The 26,255-nt window shown below is 48.2% G+C and overlaps 1 protein-coding gene across 1 annotated transcript in view; it reads right to left on the reverse strand.

Moving 5' to 3' along the window:
* LOC137380448 (cyclin-dependent kinase 16-like) overlaps positions 1–26,255 on the reverse strand; it is a 1,435,048-nt gene that overhangs the window by 47,258 nt on the left and 1,361,535 nt on the right. The gene's annotated exons all lie outside the window — the stretch shown is intronic.

Genomic DNA, 26,255 nt, shown 5'->3' on the forward strand with positions numbered 1-26,255 from the left:
ACAGACAGAGAACAGACTGGACTGGTGAACAGAGACACAGACCGAGAGTGCACTGAACTGTGGAATAGAGACACAGACCGACAACAATCAGAACAGGTAAACAGAGACACAGTCCGACAACAAACTGAACTGGTGAATGGAGATACAGACCGAGAGTGCACTGAACTGTGGAATAGAGACACAGACAGACAACAATCAGAACAGGTAAACAGAGACACAGTCCGACAACAAACTAAACTGGTGAATGGAGATACAGACCGAGAGTGCACTGAACTGTGGAATAGAGACACAGACCGACAACAATCAGAACAGGTAAATAGAGACACAGTCCGACAACAAACTGAACTGGTGAATGGAGATACAGACCGAGAGTGCACTGAACTGTGGAATAGAGACACAGACCGACAACAATCAGAACAGGTAAATAGAGACACAGTCCGACAACAAACTGAACTGGTGAATGGAGATACAGACCGAGAGTGCACTGAACTGGTGAACAGAGTCACAGACTGACAACGCACTGAACTGGTGAACAGAGACACGGACCGACAACACACTGAACTGGTGAACAGAGTCACAGACTGACAACGCACTGAACTGGTGAACAGAGACACGGACCGACAACACACTGAACTGGGGAACAGAGACACAGACCGACAACACACAAAACTGGTGAACAGAGACACAGACTGACAACACACTGAACTGGTGAACAGAGACACGGACCGACAATGCACTGAACTAGTGAACAGAGACACTGACCAACAAGGCACTGAACTGGTCAACTGAGACACAGACCGAGAACACACTGAACTGGTGAACAGAGACACAGACTGACAACACACTGAACTGGTGAACAGAGAAACTGACCGACAACGCACTGAACTGGTGAACAGAGACACAGACTGACAACACACTGAACTGGTGAACAGAGACACAGAATGACAACGCACTGAACTGGTGAAGAGAGACACAGAGTGACAACACACTGAACTGGTGAAGAGAGACACAGAGTGACAACACACTGAACTGGTGAACAGAGACACAGACTGACAACACACTGAACTGGTGAACAGAGACACAGACCGACAACGCACTGAACTGGTGAACAGAGACGCAGACCGACAACGCACTGAACTGGAGAACAGAGACACAGACCGACAACGCACGGAACTGGAGAACAGAGACACAGACCGACAATGCACTGAACTGGTGAACAGAGACACAGACCGACAATGCACTGAACTGGTGAACAGAGACACAGAACAACAACGCACTGAACTGGAGAACAGAGACACAGACCGACAATGCACTGAACTGGTGAACAGAGACACAGAACAACAACTCACTGAACTGGTGAACAGAGACACAGACTGACAACGCACTGAACTGGTGAACAGAGACAAAGACTGACAACACACTGAACTGGTGAACTGAGACGCAGACTGATAACACACTGAACTAGTGAACAGAGACAAAGACCGACAACGCACTGAACTGGAGAACAGAGTCACAGACTGACAACACACTGAACTGGGGAACAGAGACACAGACCGACAACACACAGAACTGGTGAACAGAGACACAGACTGACAACACACTGAACTGGTGAACAGAGACACGGACCGACAATGCACTGAACTAGTGAACAGAGACACTGACCAACAAGGCACTGAACTGGTCAACTGAGACACAGACCGAGAACACACTGAACGGGTGAACAGAGACACAGACTGACAACACACTGAACTGGTGAACAGAGAAACTGACCGACAACGCACTGAACTGGTGAACAGAGACACAGACTGACAACACACTGAACTGGTGAACAGAGACACAGAATGACAACGCACTGAACTGGTGAACAGAGACAAAGACTGACAACACACTGAACTGGTGAACTGAGACGCAGACTGATAAGACACTAAACTGGTGAACAGAGACAAAGACCGACAACGCACTGAACTGGTGAACAGAGACACAGACCGACAACACACTGAACTGGTGCACGGAGACACAGACCAACAACGCATTGAAGTGGAGAACAGAGACACAGACTGACAACGCACTGAACTGGTGAACAGAGACACAGACTGACAACACACTTTACTGGTGAACAGAGACACGGACCGACAATGCACTGAACTGGTGAACAGAGTCACAGACTGACAACGCACTGAACTGGAGAACAGAGTCACAGACTGACAACACACTGAACTGGGGAACAGAGACACAGACCGACAACACACAGAACTGGTGAACAGAGACACAGACTGACAACACACTGAACTGGTGAACAGAGACACGGACCGACAATGCACTGAACTAGTGAACAGAGACACTGACCAACAAGGCACTGAACTGGTCAACTGAGACACAGACCGAGAACACACTGAACTGGTGAACAGAGACACAGACTGACAACACACTGAACTGGTGAACAGAGAAACTGACCGACAACGCACTGAACTGGTGAACAGAGACACAGACTGACAACACACTGAACTGGTGAACAGAGACACAGAATGACAACGCACTGAACTGGTGAAGAGAGACACAGAGTGACAACACACTGAACTGGTGAACAGAGACACAGACTGACAACACACTGAACTGGTGAGCAGAGACACAGACTGACAACACACTGAACTGGTGAACAGAGACACAGATCGACAACACACAGAACTGGTGAACAGAGACACAGACTGACAACGCACTGAACTGATGAACAGAGACACTGACCGACAACACACTGAACTGGTGAACAGAGTCACAGACTGACAACGCACTGAACTGGAGAACAGAGTCACAGACTGACAACACACTGAACTGGGGAACAGAGACACAGACCGACAACACACAGAACTGGTGAACAGAGACACAGACTGACAACACACTGAACTGGTGAACAGAGACACGGACCGACAATGCACTGAACTAGTGAACAGAGACACTGACCAACAAGGCACTGAACTGGTCAACTGAGACACAGACCGAGAACACACTGAACTGGTGAACAGAGACACAGACTGACAACACACTGATCTGGTGAACAGAGAAACTGACCGACAACGCACTGAACTGGTGAACAGAGACACAGACTGACAACACACTGAACTGGTGAACAGAGACACAGAATGACAACGCACTGAACTGGTGAAGAGAGACACAGAGTGACAACACACTGAACTGGTGAACAGAGACACAGACTGACAACACACTGAACTGGTGAACAGAGACACAGATCGACAACACACAGAACTGGTGAACAGAGACACAGACTGACAACGCACTGAACTGGTGAACAGAGACACAGACCAACAACGCACGGAACTGGAGAACAGAGACACAGACCGACAACGCACTGAACGGGTGAACAGAGACACAGAACAACAACGCACGGATCTGGTGAACAGAGACACAGACCGACAACGCACTGAACTGGTGAACAGAGACAAAGACTGACAACACACTGAACTGGTGAACTGAGACGCAGACTGATAAGACACTAACCTGGTGAACAGAGACAAAGACCGACAACGCACTGAACTGGTGAACAGAGACACAGACTGACAACACACTGAACTGGTGCACAGAGACACAGACAGACAACACACTGACCTGGTGAACAGAGACACAGACTGACAACACACTGAACTGGTGAACAGAGACACGGACCGACAATGCACTGAACTAGTGAACAGAGACACTGACCAACAAGGCACTGAACTGGTCAACTGAGACACAGACCGAGAACACACTGAACGGGTGAACAGAGACACAGACTGACAACACACTGAACTGGTGAACAGAGAAACTGACCGACAACGCACTGAACTGGTGAACAGAGACACAGACTGACAACACACTGAACTGGTGAACAGAGACACAGAATGACAACGCACTGAACTGGTGAACAGAGACAAAGACTGACAACACACTGAACTGGTGAACTGAGACGCAGACTGATAAGACACTAAACTGGTGAACAGAGACAAAGACCGACAACGCACTGAACTGGTGAACAGAGACACAGACCGACAACACACTGAACTGGTGCACGGAGACACAGACCAACAACGCATTGAAGTGGAGAACAGAGACACAGACTGACAACGCACTGAACTGGTGAACAGAGACACAGACTGACAACACACTGAACTGGTGAACAGAGACACGGACCGACAATGCACTGAACTGGTGAACAGAGTCACAGACTGACAACGCACTGAACTGGAGAACAGAGTCACAGACTGACAACACACTGAACTGGGGAACAGAGACACAGACCGACAACACACAGAACTGGTGAACAGAGACACAGACTGACAACACACTGAACTGGTGAACAGAGACACGGACCGACAATGCACTGAACTAGTGAACAGAGACACTGACCAACAAGGCACTGAACTGGTCAACTGAGACACAGACCGAGAACACACTGAACTGGTGAACAGAGACACAGCTTGACAACACACTGAACTGGTGAACAGAGAAACTGACCGACAACGCACTGAACTGGTGAACAGAGACACAGACTGACAACACACTGAACTGGTGAACAGAGACACAGAATGACAACGCACTGAACTGGTGAAGAGAGACACAGAGTGACAACACACTGAACTGGTGAACAGAGACACAGACTGACAACACACTGAACTGGTGAGCAGAGACACAGACTGACAACACACTGAACTGGTGAACAGAGACACAGATCGACAACACACAGAACTGGTGAACAGAGACACAGACTGACAACGCACTGAACTGATGAACAGAGACACTGACCGACAACACACTGAACTGGTGAACAGAGTCACAGACTGACAACGCACTGAACTGGAGAACAGAGTCACAGACTGACAACACACTGAACTGGGGAACAGAGACACAGACCGACAACACACAGAACTGGTGAACAGAGACACAGACTGACAACACACTGAACTGGTGAACAGAGACACGGACCGACAATGCACTGAACTAGTGAACAGAGACACTGACCAACAAGGCACTGAACTGGTCAACTGAGACACAGACCGAGAACACACTGAACTGGTGAACAGAGACACAGACTGACAACACACTGATCTGGTGAACAGAGAAACTGACCGACAACGCACTGAACTGGTGAACAGAGACACAGACTGACAACACACTGAACTGGTGAACAGAGACACAGAATGACAACGCACTGAACTGGTGAAGAGAGACACAGAGTGACAACACACTGAACTGGTGAACAGAGACACAGACTGACAACACACTGAACTGGTGAACAGAGACACAGATCGACAACACACAGAACTGGTGAACAGAGACACAGACTGACAACGCACTGAACTGGTGAACAGAGACACAGACCAACAACGCACGGAACTGGAGAACAGAGACACAGACCGACAACGCACTGAACGGGTGAACAGAGACACAGAACAACAACGCACGGATCTGGTGAACAGAGACACAGACCGACAACGCACTGAACTGGTGAACAGAGACAAAGACTGACAACACACTGAACTGGTGAACTGAGACGCAGACTGATAAGACACTAACCTGGTGAACAGAGACAAAGACTGACAACGCACTGAACTGGTGAACAGAGACACAGACTGACAACACACTGAACTGGTGCACAGAGACACAGACAGACAACACACTGAAATGGTGAACAGAGACACAGAGTGACAGCGCACTGAACTGGAGAACAGAGACACAGAATGACAACGCACTGAACTGGTGAACAGAGACACAGACAGACAACACACTGAACTGGTGAACAGAGACACAGAGTGACAACGCACTGAACTGGTGAATAGAGACACAGACCGACAACGCACTGAACTGGTTAACAGAGACACAGACGAACAGCACACAGAACTGGAGAACTGAGACGCAGACCGATAACACACTGAACTTGTGAACAGAGACACAGACCGATAACACACTGAACTTGTGAACAGAGACACAGACCGACAATGCACTGATCTGGAGAACAGAGACACAGACTGACCACACACTAAACTGGTGAACAGAAACAAAGACCAACAATGCACGGAACTGGAGAGCAGAGACACAGACCGACAACACACAGAACTGGTGAACAGAGACACAGACGAACAGCACACAGAACTGGAGAACTGAGACGCAGACCGATAACACACTGAACTTGTGAACAGAGACACAGACCGATTACACACTGAACTTGTGAACAGAGACACAGACCGACAATGCACTGATCTGGAGAACAGAGACACAGACTGACCACACACTAAACTGGTGAACAGAAACAAAGACCAACAATGCACGGAACTGGAGAGCAGAGACACAGACCGACAACGCACTGAACTGGTGAACAGAGACACTGACCGAAAACACACTGAACTTGTGAACAGAGACAGCGACTGACAACACACTGAACTGGTGAACAGAGACACAGACCGACAATGCACTGAACTGGTGAACAGAGACACAGACCGACAACACACTGAACTGCTGAACAGAGACACTGACCGACAACACACTGATCTTGTGAACAGAGACAGCGACTGACAACACACTGAACTGGTGAACAGAGACACTGACCGACAACACACTGAACGGGTGAACAGAGACACAGACTGACAACACACTGAACTGCTGAACAGAGTCACTGACCGACAACACACTGAACTGGTGAAGAGAGACACAGACTGATAACACACTAAACTGGTGAACAGAGACAAAGACCTAGAACGCACTGAACTGGTGAACAGAGACAAAGACCTACAACGCACTGAACTGGTGAACAGAGACACAGACCGTCAACGCACTTGAACTGGTGAACAGAGACACAGACTGACAACACACTGAACTGGTGAACAGTGAAACTGACCGACAACGCACTGAACTGGTGAACAGAGACACAGACTGACAACACACTGAACTGGTGAACAGAGACACAGACATACAACACACTAAAATGGTGAACAGAGACACAGAGTGACAACGCACAGAACTGGAGAACAGAGACACATACCGTCAACGCACTGAACTGGTGAACAGAGACACAGACAGACAACACACTGAACTGGTGAACAGAGACACAGAATGACAATGCACTGAACTGGTGAATAGAGACACAGACAGACAACACACAGAACTGGAGAACAGAGACACAGAATGACAACGCACTGAACTGGTGAAAAGAGACACATACCTTCAACGCACTGAACTGGTGAACAGAGACACAGACAGATAGCACACTAAACTGGTGAACAGAGACAAAGACCTACAACGCACTGAACGGGTGAACAGAGACACAGACCAACAATGCACGGAACTGGTGAACAGAGACACTGACCGACAACACGCTGAACTGGTGAACAGAGACAGCGACTGACAACACACATAACTGGTGAACAGAGACACAGATCGACAGCACACAGAACTGGTGAACAGAGACACAGACTGATAACACACTGAACTGGTGAACAGAGACACTTACCGACAACGCACAGAACAGGTGAACAGAGACACAGACCGACAACGCAGTGAACTGGTGAACAGAGACACTGACCGACAACACGCTGAACTGGTGAACAGAGACAGCGACTGACAACACACATAACTGGTGAACAGAGACACAGATCGACAGCACACAGAACTGGTGAACAGAGACACAGACTGATAACACACTGAACTGGTGAACAGAGACACTTACCGACAACGCACTGAACTGGTGAACAGAGACACTGACCGACAACACGCTGAACTGGTGAACAGAGACACAGACTGACAACACACATAACTGGTGAACAGAGACACAGATCGACAGCACACAGAACTGGTGAACAGAGACACAGACTGATAACACACTGAACTGGTGAACAGAGACACTTACCGACAACGCACAGAACTGGTGAACAGAGACACAGACCGACAACGCAGTGAACTGGTGAACAGAGACACAGACCAACAACGGACGGAACTGGTGAATAGAGACACAGACCGACAACGCACTGAACTGGTGAACAGACAATCAGACCGAAAACACACTGAACTGGTGAACTGAGACGCAGACTGATAACACACTAAACTGGTGAACAGAGACAAAGACCTACAAGGCACTGAACTGGTGAACAGAGACACAGACCGAGAACACACTGAACTGGTGAACAGAGACACAGACTGACAACACACTGAACTGGTGAACAGAGAAACTGACCGACAACGCACTGAACTGGTGAACAGAGACACAGACTGACAACACACTGAACTGGTGAACAGAGACACAGAATGACAACGCACTGAACTGGTGAAGAGAGACACAGAGTGACAACACACTGAACTGGTGAACAGAGACACAGACTGAACACACTGAACTGGTGAACAGAGACACAGATCGACAACACACAGAACTGGTGAACAGAGACACTGTCCGACAACAAACTGAACTGGTGAACAGAGACAGCGATTGACAACACACATAACTGGTGAACAGAGACACAGATCGACAACACACAGAACTGGTGAACAGAGACACTGTCCGACAACAAACTGAACTGGTGAACAGAGACAGCGACTGACAACACACATAACTGGTGAACAGAGACACAGATCGACAACACACAGAACTGGTGAACAGTGACACAGACTGACAACGCACTGAACTGGTGAATAGAGACACAGACCGACAACGCACTGAACTGGTGAACAGAGACGCAGACCGACAACGCACTGAACGGGTGAACAGAGACACAGACCAACAACGCACGGAACTGGAGAACAGAGACACAGACCGACAATGCACTGAACTGGTGAACAGAGACACAGACCGACAACGCACTGAACGGGTGAACAGAGACACAGACCAACAACGCACGGAACTGGTGAACAGAGACACAGACCAACAACGCACGGATCTGGTGAACAGAGACACAGACCGACAACGCACTGAACTGGTGAACAGAGACAAAGACTGACAACACACTGAACTGGTGAACTGAGACGCAGACTGATAAGACACTAAACTGGTGAACAGAGACAAAGACCGACAACGCACTGAACTGGTGAACAGAGACACAGACTGACAACACACTGAACTGATGAACAGAGACACTGACCGACAACACACTGAACTGGTGAACAGAGTCACAGACTGACAACGCACTGAACTGGAGAACAGAGTCACAGACTGACAACACACTGAACTGGGGAACAGAGACACAGACCGACAACACACAGAACTGGTGAACAGAGACACAGACTGACAACACACTGAACTGGTGAACAGAGACACGGACCGACAATGCACTGAACTAGTGAACAGAGACACTGACCAACAAGGCACTGAACTGGTCAACAGAGACACAGACTGACAACACACTCAACTAGTGAACAGAGACACTGACCAACAACGCACTGAACTGGAGAAATTGACACAGATTGACAACACAATCAACAAGTGAACAGAGACACAGACTGACAACACACTGAACTGGTGAACAGAGACACAGACTGACAACACCCTGAACTAGTGAACAGAGAGACTGACCGACAACGCACTGAACTGGTGAACTGAGACACAGACTGACAACACACTGAACTGGTGAAGAGACACTGACCGACAACACACTGAACTGGTGAACAGAGACACAGACTGACAAAGCACTGAACTGGAGAACAGAGACACAGACTGACAACACACTGAACTGGTGAACAGAGACACAGACCGACAACGCATTGAAGTGGAGAACAGAGACACAGACTGACAACGCACTGAACTGGTGAACAGAGACACAGACCGACAACACACAGAACTGGTGAACAGAGACACAGACTGACAACACACTGAACTGGTGAACAGAGACACTCACCGACAACACACTGACCTGGTGAACAGAGACACAGACTGACAACACACTGAACTGGTGAACAGAGACACGGACCGACAATGCACTGAACTAGTGAACAGAGACACTGACCAACAACGCACTGAACTGGTGAACAGAGACACAGACTGACAACACACTGAACTGGTGAACAGAGACACGGAACGACAATGCACTGAACTAGTGAACAGAGACACTGAACAACAACGCACTGAACTGGTGAACAGAGACACAGACTGACAACACACTCAACTAGTGAACAGAGACACTGACCAACAACGCACTGAACTGGAGAACAGAGACACAGATTGACAAGACACTGAACTGGTGAACAGAGACACAGACCGACAACACACTGAACTGGTGAACAGAGACACAGACTGACAACACACTGAACTAGTGAACAGAGACACAGACCGACAACGCACTGAACTGGTGAACAGAGACACAGACCAACAACGGACGGAACTGGTGAATAGAGACACAGACCGACAACGCCCTGTACTGGTGAACAGAGACACAGACCGACAACGCACTGTACTGGTGAACAGAGACAAAGACTGACAGCACACTGAACTGGTGAACAGACAATCAGACCGAATACACACTGAACTGGTGAACAGAGACACTGACTGACCACACACAGAACTGGTGAACTGAGACGCAGACTGATAACACACTAAACTGGTGAACAGAGACAAAGACCTACAACGCACTGAACTGGTGAACAGAGACACAGACCGAGAACACACTGAACTGGTGAACAGAGACACAGACTGACAACAGACTGAACTGGTGAACAGAGAAACTGACAGACAACGCACTGAACTGGTGAACAGAGACACAGACTGACAACACACTGAACTGGTGAACAGAGACACAGAATGACAACGCACTGAACTGGTGAAGAGAGACACAGAGTGACAACACACTGAACTGGTGAACAGATCCACAGACTGACGACACACTGAACTGGTGAACAGAGACACAGATCGACAACACACAGAACTGGTGAACAGAGACACTGTCCGACAACAAACTGAACTGGTGAACAGAGACAGCGACTGACAACACACATAACTGGTGAACAGAGACACAGACCGACAACACACAGAACTGGTGAACAGAGACACAGACTGACAACGCACTGAACTGGTGAACAGAGACACAGACCGACAACGCACTGAACTGGTGAACAGAGACGCAGACCGACAACGCACTGAACGGGTGAACAGAGACAAAGACTGACAACACACTGAACTGGTGAACTGAGACGCAGACTGATAAGACACTAAACTGGTGAACAGAGACAAAGACCGACAACGCACTGAACTGGTGAACAGAGACACAGACCGACAATGCACTGAACTGGTGAACAGAGACACAGAACAACAACGCACGGATCTGGTGAACAGAGACACAGACCGACAACGCACTGAACTGGTGAACAGAGACAAAGACTGACAACACACTGAACTGGTGAACTGAGACGCAGACTGATAAGACACTAAACTGGTGAACAGAGACAAAGACCGACAACGCACTGAACTGGTGAACAGAGACACAGACCGACAACACACTGAACTGGTGAACAGAGTCACAGACTGACAACACACTGAACTGGAGAACAGAGTCACAGACTGACAACACACTGAACTGATGAACAGAGACACTGACCGACAACACACTGAACTGGTGAACAGAGTCACAGACTGACAACACACTGAACTGGAGAACAGAGTCAAAAGACTGACAACACACTGAACTGGAGAACAGAGTCACAGACTGACAACACACTGAACTGGTGAACAGAGACACAGACCGACAACACACAGAACTGGTGAACAGAGACACAGACTGACAACACACTGAACTGGTGAACAGAGACACGGACCGACAATGCACTGAACTAGTGAACAGACACACTGACCAACAAGGCACTGAACTGGTCAATAGAGACACAGACTGACAACACACTCAACTAGTGAACAGAGACACTGACCAACAACGCACTGAACTGGAGAAATTGACACAGATTGACAACACAATCAACTAGTGAACAGAGACACAGACTGACAATACACTGAACTGGTGAACAGAGACACAGACTGACAACACCCTGAACTAGTGAACAGAGACTCTGACCGACAACACACTGAACTGGTGAACTGAGACACAGACTGACAACACACTGAACTGGTGAAGAGACACTGACCGACAACACACTGAACTGGTGAACAGAGTCACAGACTGACAACGCACTGAACTGGAGAACAGAGTCACAGACTGACAACACACTGAACTGGGGAACAGAGACACAGACCGACAACACACAGAACTGGTGAACAGAGACACAGACTGACAACACACTGAACTGGTGAACAGAGACACGGACCGACAATGCACTGAACTAGTGAACAGAGACACTGACCAACAAGGCACTGAACTGGTCAACAGAGACACAGACTGACAACACACTCAACTAGTGAACAGAGACACTGACCAACAACGCACTGAACTGGAGAAATTGACACAGATTGACAACACAATCAACAAGTGAACAGAGACACAGACTGACAACACACTGAACTGGTGAACAGAGACACAGACTGACAACACCCTGAACTAGTGAACAGAGACAATGACCGACAACGCACTGAACTGGTGAACAGAGACACAGACCGACAACACACTGAACTGGTGAACAGAGTCACTGACCGACAACACACTGAACTGGTGAACAGAGACACAGACTGACAAAGCACTGAACTGGTGAACAGAGACACAGACCGACAACGCACTGAAGTGGAGAACAGAGACACAGACTGACAACGCACTGAACTGGTGAACAGAGACACAGACCGACAACACACAGAACTGGTGAACAGAGACACAGACTGACAACACACTGAACTGGTGAACAGAGACACTCACCGACAACACACTGACCTGGTGAACAGAGACACAGACTGACAACACACTGAACTGGTGAACAGAGACACGGACCGACATTGCACTGAACTAGTGAACAGAGATACTGACCAACAACGCACTGAACTGGTGAACAGAGACACAGACTGACAACACACTCAACTCGTGAACAGAGACACTGACCAACAACGCACTGAACTGGAGAACAGAGACACTGACCGACAACACACTGAACTGGTGAACAGAGACACAGACTGACAACACACTGAACTGGTGAACAGAGACACTGACCGACAATGCACTGAACTAGTGAACAGAGTCACTGACCAACAACGCACTGAACTGGTGAACAGAGACACAGACTGACAACACACTGAACTAGTGAACAGAGACACTCACCAAGAACGCACTGAACTGGAGAACAGAGACACAGATGACAACACACTGAACTAGTGAACAGAGACACAGACTGACAACACACTGAACTAGTGAACAGAGACACTGACCAACAACGCAGTGAACTGGAGAACAGAGACACAGACTGACAACACACTGAACTGGTGAACAGAGACACAGACAGAGAACACACTGAACTGGTGAACAGAGACACAGACTGACAAGGCAGTGAACTGGAGAACAGAGACACAGAATGACAACACACTGAACTGGTGAAAAGAGACACGGACCGACAATGCACAGAACTAGTGAACATAGACACTGACCAACAACACACTGAACTAGTGAACAGAGACACTGACCGACAATGCACTGAACTAGTGAACAGAGTCACTGACCAACAACGCACTGAACTGGTGAACAGAGAAACAGACTGACAACACACTGAACTAGTGAACAGAGACACTCACCAAGAACGCACTGAACTGGAGAACAGAGACACAGATGACAACACACTGAACTAGTGAACAGAGACACAGACTGACAACATAAAGAACTAGTGAACAGAGACACTGACCAACAACGCAGTGAACTGGAGAACAGAGACACAGACTGACAACACACTGAACTGGTGAACAGAGACACAGACAGAGAACACACAGAACTGGTGAACAGAGATACGGACCGACACTGCACTGAACTAGTGAACAGAGACACTGACCAACAAGGCACTGAACTGGTGAACAGAGACACAGACTGACAACACACTCAACTAGTGAACAGAGACACTGACCAACAACGCAGTGAACTGAAGAACAGAGACACAGATTGACAACACATTTAACTGGAGAACAGAGACACAGAACGACAACGCACTGAACTGGTGAACAGAGACACAGACTGACAACACACTCAACTCGTGAACAGAGACACTGACCAACAACGCACTGAACTGGAGAACAGAGACACTGACCGACAACACACTGAACTGGTGAACAGAGACACAGACTGACAACACACTGAACTGGTGAACAGAGACACTGTCCGACAACACACAGAACTGGTGAACAGAGACACTGACCGACAACACACTGAACTGGTGAACAGAGACACAGACCGACAACGCACTGAACTGGTGAACAGAGACACAGACTGACAACACACTGAACTGGTGAACAGAGACACGGAACGACAATGCACTGAACTAGTGAACAGAGACACTGAACAACAACGCACTGAACTGGTGAACAGAGACAAAGACTGACAACACACTCAACTAGTGAACAGAGACACTGACCAACAACGCACTGAACTGGAGAACAGAGACACAGATTGACAAGACACTGAACTGGTGAACAGAGACACAGACCGACAACGCACTGAACTGGTGAACAGAGACACAGACCAACAACGGACGGAACTGGTGAATAGAGACACAGACCGACAACGCACTGTACTGGTGAACAGAGACACAGACCGACAACGTACTGTACTGGTGAACAGAGACAAAGACTGACAGCACACTGAACTGGTGAACAGACAATCAGACCGAAAACACACTGAACTGGTGAACAGATACACTGACTGACCACACACAGAACTGGTGAACTGAGACGCAGACTGATAACACACTAAACTGGTGAACAGAGACAAAGACCTACAATGCATTGAACTGGTGAACAGAGACACAGACCGACAATGCACAGAACTGGTGAACAGAGACAAAGACCTACAACGCATTGAACTGGTGAACAGAGACACAGACCGACAATGCACAGAACTAGTGAACAGAGACACTGACCAACAACGCACTGAACTGGTGAACAGAGACACAGACTGACAACACACTCAAATCGTGAACAGAGACACTGACCAACAACACACTGAACTAGTGAACAGAGACACTGACCGACAATGCACTGAACTAGTGAACAGAGTCACTGACCAACAACGCACTGAACTGGTGAACAGAGACACAGACTGACAACACACTGAACTAGTGAACAGAGACACTCACCAAGAACGCACTGAACTGGAGAACAGAGACACAGATGACAACACACTGAACTAGTGAACAGAGACACAGACTGACAACACACTGAACTAGTGAACAGAGACACTGACCAACAACGCAGTGAACTGGAGAACAGAGACACAGACTGACAACACACTGAACTGGTGAACAGAGACACAGACAGAGAACACACTGAACTGGTGAACAGAGACACAGACTGACAAGGCAGTGAACTGGAGAACAGAGACACAGAATGACAACGCACTGAACTGGTGAATAGAGACACAGACCGACAACGCACTGAACTGGTGAACAGAGACACAGACTGAAAACACACTGAACTGATGAACAGAGACACTGACCGACAACACACTGAACTGGTGAACGGAGTCACAGACTGACAACGCACTGAACTGGAGAACAGAGTCACAGACTGACAACACACTGAACTGGTGAACAGAGACACAGATCGACAACACACAGAACTGGTGAACAGAGACACAGACTGACAACACACTGAACCGGTGAACAGAGACACAGACTGACAACACACTGAACTGGTGAAAAGAGACACGGACCGACAACACACTGAACTGGTGAACAGAGACACAGACAGAGAACACACTGAACTGTTGAACAGAGACAGCGACTGACAACACACTGATCTGGTGAACAGAGTCACAGACTGAGAACACACTGAGCTGGTGAAGAGAAAGTGAACGACAACGCACTGAACTGGTGAACAGAGACACAGACTGACAACACACTGAACTGTTGAACAGAGAAACTGACCGACAACGCACTGAACTGGTGAACAGATACACTGACCGACAACACAATGAACTGGTGAACAGAGACAGCGACTGACAACACACTGAACTGGTGAACAGGGACACATACTGAGAACACACTGAACTAGTGAACAGAGACACTGACCAACAACGCACTGAACTGGAGAACAGAGACACAGACTGACAACACACCGAACTGGTGAACAGAGACACAGACTGACAACACACGGAACTGGTGAACAGAGACACTCACCGACAACACACTGACCTGGTGAACAGAGACACAGACTGACAACACACTGAACTGGTGAACAGAGACACGGACCGACAATGCACTGAACTAGTGAACAGAGACACTGACCGACAACACAATGAACTGGTGAACAGAGACAGCGACTGACAGCACACTGAACTGGTGAACAGAGACACAGACCGACAACACACTGAACTAGTGAACAGAGACACTGACCAACAACGCAGTGAACTGGAGAACAGAGACACAGACTGACAACACACTGAACTGGTGAACAGAGACACAGACAGAGAACACACTGAACTGGTGAACAGAGACACAGACTGACAAGGCAGTGAACTGGAGAACAGAGACACAGAATGACAACACACTGAACTGGTGAAAAGAGACACGGACCGACAATGCACAGAACTAGTGAACATAGACACTGACCAACAACACACTGAACTAGTGAACAGAGACACTGACCGACAATGCACTGAACTAGTGAACAGAGTCACTGACCAACAACGCACTGAACTGGTGAACAGAGAAACAGACTGACAACACACTGAACTAGTGAACAGAGACACTCACCAAGAACGCACTGAACTGGAGAACAGAGACACAGATGACAACACACTGAACTAGTGAACAGAGACACAGACTGACAACATAAAGAACTAGTGAACAGAGACACTGACCAACAACGCAGTGAACTGGAGAACAGAGACACAGACTGACAACACACTGAACTGGTGAACAGAGACACAGACAGAGAACACACAGAACTGGTGAACAGAGATACGGACCGACACTGCACTGAACTAGTGAACAGAGACACTGACCAACAAGGCACTGAACTGGTGAACAGAGACACAGACTGACAACACACTCAACTAGTGAACAGAGACACTGACCAACAACGCAGTGAACTGAAGAACAGAGACACAGATTGACAACACATTTAACTGGAGAACAGAGACACAGAACGACAACGCACTGAACTGGTGAACAGAGACACAGACTGACAACACACTCAACTCGTGAACAGAGACACTGACCAACAACGCACTGAACTGGAGAACAGAGACACTGACCGACAACACACTGAACTGGTGAACAGAGACACAGACTGACAACACACTGAACTGGTGAACAGAGACACTGTCCGACAACACACAGAACTGGTGAACAGAGACACTGACCGACAACACACTGAACTGGTGAACAGAGACACAGACCGACAACGCACTGAACTGGTGAACAGAGACACAGACTGACAACACACTGAACTGGTGAACAGAGACACGGAACGACAATGCACTGAACTAGTGAACAGAGACACTGAACAACAACGCACTGAACTGGTGAACAGAGACAAAGACTGACAACACACTCAACTAGTGAACAGAGACACTGACCAACAACGCACTGAACTGGAGAACAGAGACACAGATTGACAAGACACTGAACTGGTGAACAGAGACACAGACCGACAACGCACTGAACTGGTGAACAGAGACACAGACCAACAACGGACGGAACTGGTGAATAGAGACACAGACCGACAACGCACTGTACTGGTGAACAGAGACACAGACCGACAACGTACTGTACTGGTGAACAGAGACAAAGACTGACAGCACACTGAACTGGTGAACAGACAATCAGACCGAAAACACACTGAACTGGTGAACAGATACACTGACTGACCACACACAGAACTGGTGAACTGAGACGCAGACTGATAACACACTAAACTGGTGAACAGAGACAAAGACCTACAATGCATTGAACTGGTGAACAGAGACACAGACCGACAATGCACAGAACTGGTGAACAGAGACAAAGACCTACAACGCATTGAACTGGTGAACAGAGACACAGACCGACAATGCACAGAACTAGTGAACAGAGACACTGACCAACAACGCACTGAACTGGTGAACAGAGACACAGACTGACAACACACTCAAATCGTGAACAGAGACACTGACCAACAACACACTGAACTAGTGAACAGAGACACTGACCGACAATGCACTGAACTAGTGAACAGAGTCACTGACCAACAACGCACTGAACTGGTGAACAGAGACACAGACTGACAACACACTGAACTAGTGAACAGAGACACTCACCAAGAACGCACTGAACTGGAGAACAGAGACACAGATGACAACACACTGAACTAGTGAACAGAGACACAGACTGACAACACACTGAACTAGTGAACAGAGACACTGACCAACAACGCAGTGAACTGGAGAACAGAGACACAGACTGACAACACACTGAACTGGTGAACAGAGACACAGACAGAGAACACACTGAACTGGTGAACAGAGACACAGACTGACAACGCACTGAACTGGTGAATAGAGACACAGACCGACAACGCACTGAACTGGTGAACAGAGACACAGACTGAAAACACACTGAACTGATGAACAGAGACACTGACCGACAACACACTGAACTGGTGAACGGAGTCACAGACTGACAACGCACTGAACTGGAGAACAGAGTCACAGACTGACAACACACTGAACTGGTGAACAGAGACACAGATCGACAACACACAGAACTGGTGAACAGAGACACAGACTGACAACACACTGAACCGGTGAACAGAGACACAGACTGACAACACACTGAACTGGTGAAAAGAGACACGGACCGACAACACACTGAACTGGTGAACAGAGACACAGACAGAGAACACACTGAACTGTTGAACAGAGACAGCGACTGACAACACACTGATCTGGTGAACAGAGTCACAGACTGAGAACACACTGAGCTGGTGAAGAGAAAGTGAACGACAACGCACTGAACTGGTGAACAGAGACACAGACTGACAACACACTGAACTGTTGAACAGAGAAACTGACCGACAACGCACTGAACTGGTGAACAGATACACTGACCGACAACACAATGAACTGGTGAACAGAGACAGCGACTGACAACACACTGAACTGGTGAACAGGGACACATACTGAGAACACACTGAACTAGTGAACAGAGACACTGACCAACAACGCACTGAACTGGAGAACAGAGACACAGACTGACAACACACCGAACTGGTGAACAGAGACACAGACTGACAACACACGGAACTGGTGAACAGAGACACTCACCGACAACACACTGACCTGGTGAACAGAGACACAGACTGACAACACACTGAACTGGTGAACAGAGACACGGACCGACAATGCACTGAACTAGTGAACAGAGACACTGACCGACAACACAATGAACTGGTGAACAGAGACAGCGACTGACAGCACACTGAACTGGTGAACAGAGACACAGACCGACAACGCATTGAAGTGGAGAACAGAGACACAGACTGACAACGCACTTAACTGGTGAACAGAGACACAGAACGACAACACACAGACCGACAACACACAGAACTGGTGAACAGAGACACAGACTGACATCACACTGCACTGGTGAACAGAGACACTCACCGACAACACACTGACCTGGTGAACAGAGACACAGACTGACAACACACTGAACTGGTGAACAGAGACACGGACCGACAATGCATTGAAGTGGAGAACAGAGACACAGACTGACAACGCACTGAACTGGTGAACAGAGACACAGACCGACAACACACAGAACTGGTGAACAGAGACACAGACTGACAACACACTGAACTGGTGAACAGAGACACTCACCAACAACATACTGACCTGGTGAACAGAGACACAGACTGACAACACACTGAACTGGTGAAAAGAGACACGGACCGACAATGCACAGAACTAGTGAACAGAGACACTGACCAACAACACACTGAACTAGTGAACAGAGACACTGACCGACAATGCACTGAACTAGTGAACAGAGTCACTGACCAACAACGCACTGAACTGGTGAACAGAGACACAGACTGAAAACACACTGAACTGATGAACAGAGACACTGACCGACAACACACTGAACTGGTGAACGGAGTCACAGACTGACAACGCACTGAACTGGAGAACAGAGTCACAGACTGACAACACACTGAACTGGTGAACAGAGACACAGATCGACAACACACAGAACTGGTGAACAGAGACACAGACTGACAACACACTGAACCGGTGAACAGAGACACAGACTGACAACACACTGAACTGGTGAACAGAGGCACAGACTGACAACACACTCAACTCGTGAACAGAGACACTGACCAACAACGCACTGAACTGGAGAACAGAGACACAGATTGACAACACACTGAACTAATGAACAGAGACACAGACTGACAACACACTGAACTGGTGAACAGAGACACAGACTGACAACACACTGAACTCGTGAACAGAGAAACTGACCAACAAAGCAGTGAACTGGAGAACAGAGACACAGACGGACAACACACTGAACTGGTGAACAGAGACACAGACAGAGAACACACTGAACTGGAGAACAGAGACACAGAATGACAACACACGGAACTGATGAACAGAGACATGACCGACAACACACTGAACTGGTGAACAGAGACACAGACTGATAACGCACTGAACTGGAGAACAGAGACACAGACTGACAACGCACTGAACTAGTGAACAGAGACACTGACCGACAACGCACTGAACTGGTGAACAGAGACACTCACCGACAACACACTGAACTGGTGAACAGAGACACAGACCGACAACACACTGAACTGGAGAACAGAGACACAGACTGACAACGCACTGAACTAGTGAACAGAGACACTGACCGACAACGCACTGAACTGGTGAACAGAGACACTCACCGACAACACACTGAACTGGTGAACAGAGACACAGACCGACAACACACTGAACTGGTGAACAGAGACATGACCGACAACACACTGAACTGGTGAACAGAGACACAGACTGACAACACACTGAACTGGTGAACAGAGACACTCACCGACAACACACTGAACTGGTGAACAGAGACACAGACCGACAACGCATTGAAGTGGAGAACAGAGACACAGACTGACAACGCACTGAAATGGTGAACAGAGACACAGACCGACAACACACAGAACTGGTGAACAGAGACACAGACTGACAACACACTGAACTGGTGAACAGAGACACTCACCGACAACACACTGACCTGGTGAACAGAGACACAGACTGACAACACACTGAACTGGTGAACAGAGACACGGACCGACAATGCACTGAACTAGTGAACAGAGACACTGACCAACAACGCACTGAACTGGTGAACAGAGACACAGACTGACAACACACTCAACTCGTGAACAGAGACACTGACCAACAAAGCACTGAACTGGAGAACAGAGACACTGACCGACAACACACTGAACTGGTGAACAGAGACACAGAATGACAACACACTGAGCTGGTGAACAGAGACACAGACCGACAACGCATTGAAGTGGAGAACAGAGACACAGACTGACAACGCACTGAACTGGTGAACAGAGACACAGACTGACAACACACTGAACTGGTGAACAGAGACACAGACTGACAACACACTGAACTGGTGAACAGAGACACGGACCGACAATGCACTGAACTAGTGAACAGAGACACGGACCGACAATGCACTGAAGTAGTGAACAGAGACACAGACTGACAACACACTCAACTCGTGAACAGAGACACTGACTGACAACGCACTGAACTGGAGAACAGAGACACTGACCGACAACACACTGAACTGGAGAACAGAGACACAGACTGAGAACACACTGAACTGGTGAACAGAGACACAGACCGACAACGCACTGAACTGGTGAACAGAGATACAGACCGACAACACACAGAACTGGTGAACAGAGACACTGACCAACAACGCACTGAACTGGTGAAAAGAGACACAGACTGACAACACACTCAACTCGTGAACAGAGACACTGACTGACAACACACTGAACTGGTGAACAGAGACACTGACCGACAATGCACTGAACTAGTGAACAGAGACACTGACCAACAACGTACTGAACTGGTGAACAGAGACACAGACTGACGACACACTGAACTAGTAAACAGAGACACTGACCAAGAACGCACTGAACTGGAGAACAGAGACACAGATTGACAACACACTGAACTGGTGAACAGAGACACAGACTGACAACACACTGAACTAGTGAACAGAGACACAGACCAACAACACACAGAACTGGTGAACAGAGACAGAGACTGACAGCACACTGAACTGGTGAACAGACACACTCACCGACAACACACTGACTTGGTGAAAAGAGACACAGACTGACAACACACTGAACTAGTGAACAGAGACACAGACCAACAACACACAGAACTGGTGAACAGAGACACAGACTGACAGCACACTGAACTGGTGAACAGACACACTCACCGACAACACACTGACTTGGTGAACAGAGACACAGACTGACAACACACTGAACTGGTGAACAGAGACACGGACCGACAATGCACTGAACTTGTGAACAGAGACACTGACCAACAACGCACTGAACTTGTGAACAGAGACACAGACTGACAACACACTCAACTCGTGAACAGAGACACTGACCAACAACGCACTGAACTGGTGAACAGAGACACAGACTGACAACACACTCAACTCGTGAACAGAGACACTGACCAACAACGCACTGAACTGGAGAACAGAGACACTGACCGACAACACACTGAACTGGTGAACAGAGACACAGACTGACAACGCACTGAACTGGAGAACAGAGACACAGACTGAGAACACACTGAACTGGTGAACAGAGACACAGACCGACAACGCATTGAAGTGGAGAACAGAGACACAGACTGACAACGCACTGAACTGGTGAACAGAGACACAGACCGACAACACACAGAACTGGTGAACAGAGACACAGACTGACAACACACTGAACTGGTGAACAGAGACACTCACCAACAACATACTGACCTGGTGAACAGAGACACAGACTGACAACACACTGAACTGGTGAAAAGAGACACGGACCGACAATGCACAGAACTAGTGAACAGAGACACTGACCAACAACGCACTGAACTGGTGAACAGAGACACAGACTGACAACACACTCAAATCGTGAACAGAGACACTGACCAACAACACACTGAACTAGTGAACAGAGACACTGACCGACAATGCTCTGAACTAGTGAACAGAGTCACTGACCAACAACGCACTGAACTGGTGAACAGAGACACAGACTGACAACACACTGAACTAGTGAACAGAGACACTCACCAAGAACGCACTGAACTGGAGAACAGAGACACAGATGACAACACACTGAACTAGTGAACAGAGACACAGACTGACAACACACTGAACTAGTGAACAGAGACACTGACCAACAACGCAGTGAACTGGAGAACAGAGACACAGACTGACAACACACTGAACAGGTGAACAGAGACACAGACAGAGAACACACTGAACTGGTGAACAGAGACACAGACTGACAAGGCAGTGAACTGGAGAACAGAGACACAGAATGACAACGCACTGAACTGGTGAATAGAGACACAGACCGACAACGCACTGAACTGGTGAACAGAGACACAGACTGAAAACACACTGAACTGATGAACAGAGACACTGACCGACAACACACTGAACTGGTGAACGGAGTCACAGACTGACAACGCACTGAACTGGAGAACAGAGTCACAGACTGACAACACACTGAACTGGTGAACAGAGACACAGATCGACAACACACAGAACTGGTGAACAGAGACACAGACTGACAACACACTGAACCGGTGAACAGAGACACAGACTGACAACACACTGAACTGGTGAAAAGAGACACGGACCTACAATGCACAGAACTAGTGAACAGAGACAGCGACTGACAACACACTGAACTGGTGAACAGAGACACAGACAGAGAACACACTGAACTGTTGAACAGAGACAGCGACTGACAACACACTGATCTGGTGAACAGAGTCACAGACTGAGAACACACTGAACTGGTGAAGAGAAAGTGAACGACAACGCACTGAACTGGTGAACAGAGACACAGACTGACAACACACTGAACTGTTGAACAGAGAAACTGACCGACAACGCACTGAACTGGTGAACAGATACACTGACCGACAACACAATGAACTGGTGAACAGAGACAGCGACTGACAACACACTGAACTGGTGAACAGGGACACATACTGAGAACACACTGAACTAGTGAACAGAGACACTGACCAACAACGCACTGAACTGGAGAACAGAGACACAGACTGACAACACACCGAATGGTGAACAGAGACACAGACTGACAACACACGGAACTGGTGAACAGAGACACTCACCGACAACACACTGACCTGGTGAACAGAGACACAGACTGACAACACACTGAACTGGTGAACAGAGACACGGACCGACAATGCACTGAACTGGTGAACAGAGACACTGACCGACAATGCACTGAACTAGTGAACAGAGACACTGACCAACAACGCACTGAACTGGTGAACAGAGACACAGACTGACGACACACTGGACTAGTAAACAGAGACACTGACCAAGAACGCACTGAACTGGAGAACAGAGACACAGATTGACAACACACTGAACTGGTGAAAAGAGACACAGACTGACAACACACTGAACTAGTGAACAGAGACACAGACCAACAACACACAGAACTGGTGAACAGAGACACAGACTGAAAGCACACTGAACTGGTGAACAGACACACTCACCGACAACACACTGACTTGGTGAACAGAGACACAGACTGACAACACACTGAACTGGTGAACAGAGACACGGACCGACAATGCACTGAACTTGTGAACAGAGACACTGACCAACAACGCACTGAACTGGTGAACAGAGACACAGACTGACAACACACTCAACTCGTGAACAGAGACACTGACCAACAACGCACTGAACTGGAGAACAGAGACACTGACCGACAACACACTGAACTGGTGAACAGAGACACAGACTGACAACGCACTGAACTGGAGAACAGAGACACAGACTGAGAACACACTGAACTGGTGAACAGAGACACAGACCGACAACGCATTGAAGTGGAGAACAGAGACACAGACTGACAACGCACTGAACTGGTGAACAGAGACACAGACCGACAACACACAGAACTGGTGAACAGAGACACAGACTGACAACACACTGAACTGGTGAACAGAGACACTCACCAACAACATACTGACCTGGTGAACAGAGACACAGACTGACAACACACTGAACTGGTGAAAAGAGACACGGACCGACAATGCACAGAACTAGTGAACAGAGACACTGACCAACAACGCACTGAACTGGTGAACAGAGACACAGACTGACAACACACTCAAATCGTGAACAGAGACACTGACCAACAACACACTGAACTAGTGAACAGAGACACTGACCGACAATGCTCTGAACTAGTGAACAGAGTCACTGACCAACAACGCACTGAACTGGTGAACAGAGACACAGACTGACAACACACTGAACTAGTGAACAGAGACACTCACCAAGAACGCACTGAACTGGAGAACAGAGACACAGATGACAACACACTGAACTAGTGAACAGAGACACTGACCGACAACACACTGAACTGGTGAACGGAGTCACAGACTGACAACGCACTGAACTGGAGAACAGAGTCACAGACTGACAACACACTGAACTGGTGAACAGAGACACAGATCGACAACACACAGAACTGGTGAACAGAGACACAGACTGACAACACACTGAACCGGTGAACAGAGACACAGACTGACAACACACTGAACTGGTGAAAAGAGACACGGACCGACAATGCACAGAACTAGTGAACAGAGACACAGACTGACAACACACTGAACTGGTGAACAGAGACACAGACAGAGAACACACTGAACTGTTGAACAGAGACAGCGACTGACAACACACTGATCTGGTGAACAGAGTCACAGACTGAGAACACACTGAACTGGTGAAGAGAAAGTGAACGACAACGCACTGAACTGGTGAACAGAGACACAGACTGACAACACACTGAA

The sequence above is a fragment of the Heterodontus francisci genome, chromosome 19 (genome assembly GCF_036365525.1).
Source record: "Heterodontus francisci isolate sHetFra1 chromosome 19, sHetFra1.hap1, whole genome shotgun sequence".
NCBI classification, from domain to species: domain Eukaryota; kingdom Metazoa; phylum Chordata; class Chondrichthyes; order Heterodontiformes; family Heterodontidae; genus Heterodontus; species Heterodontus francisci.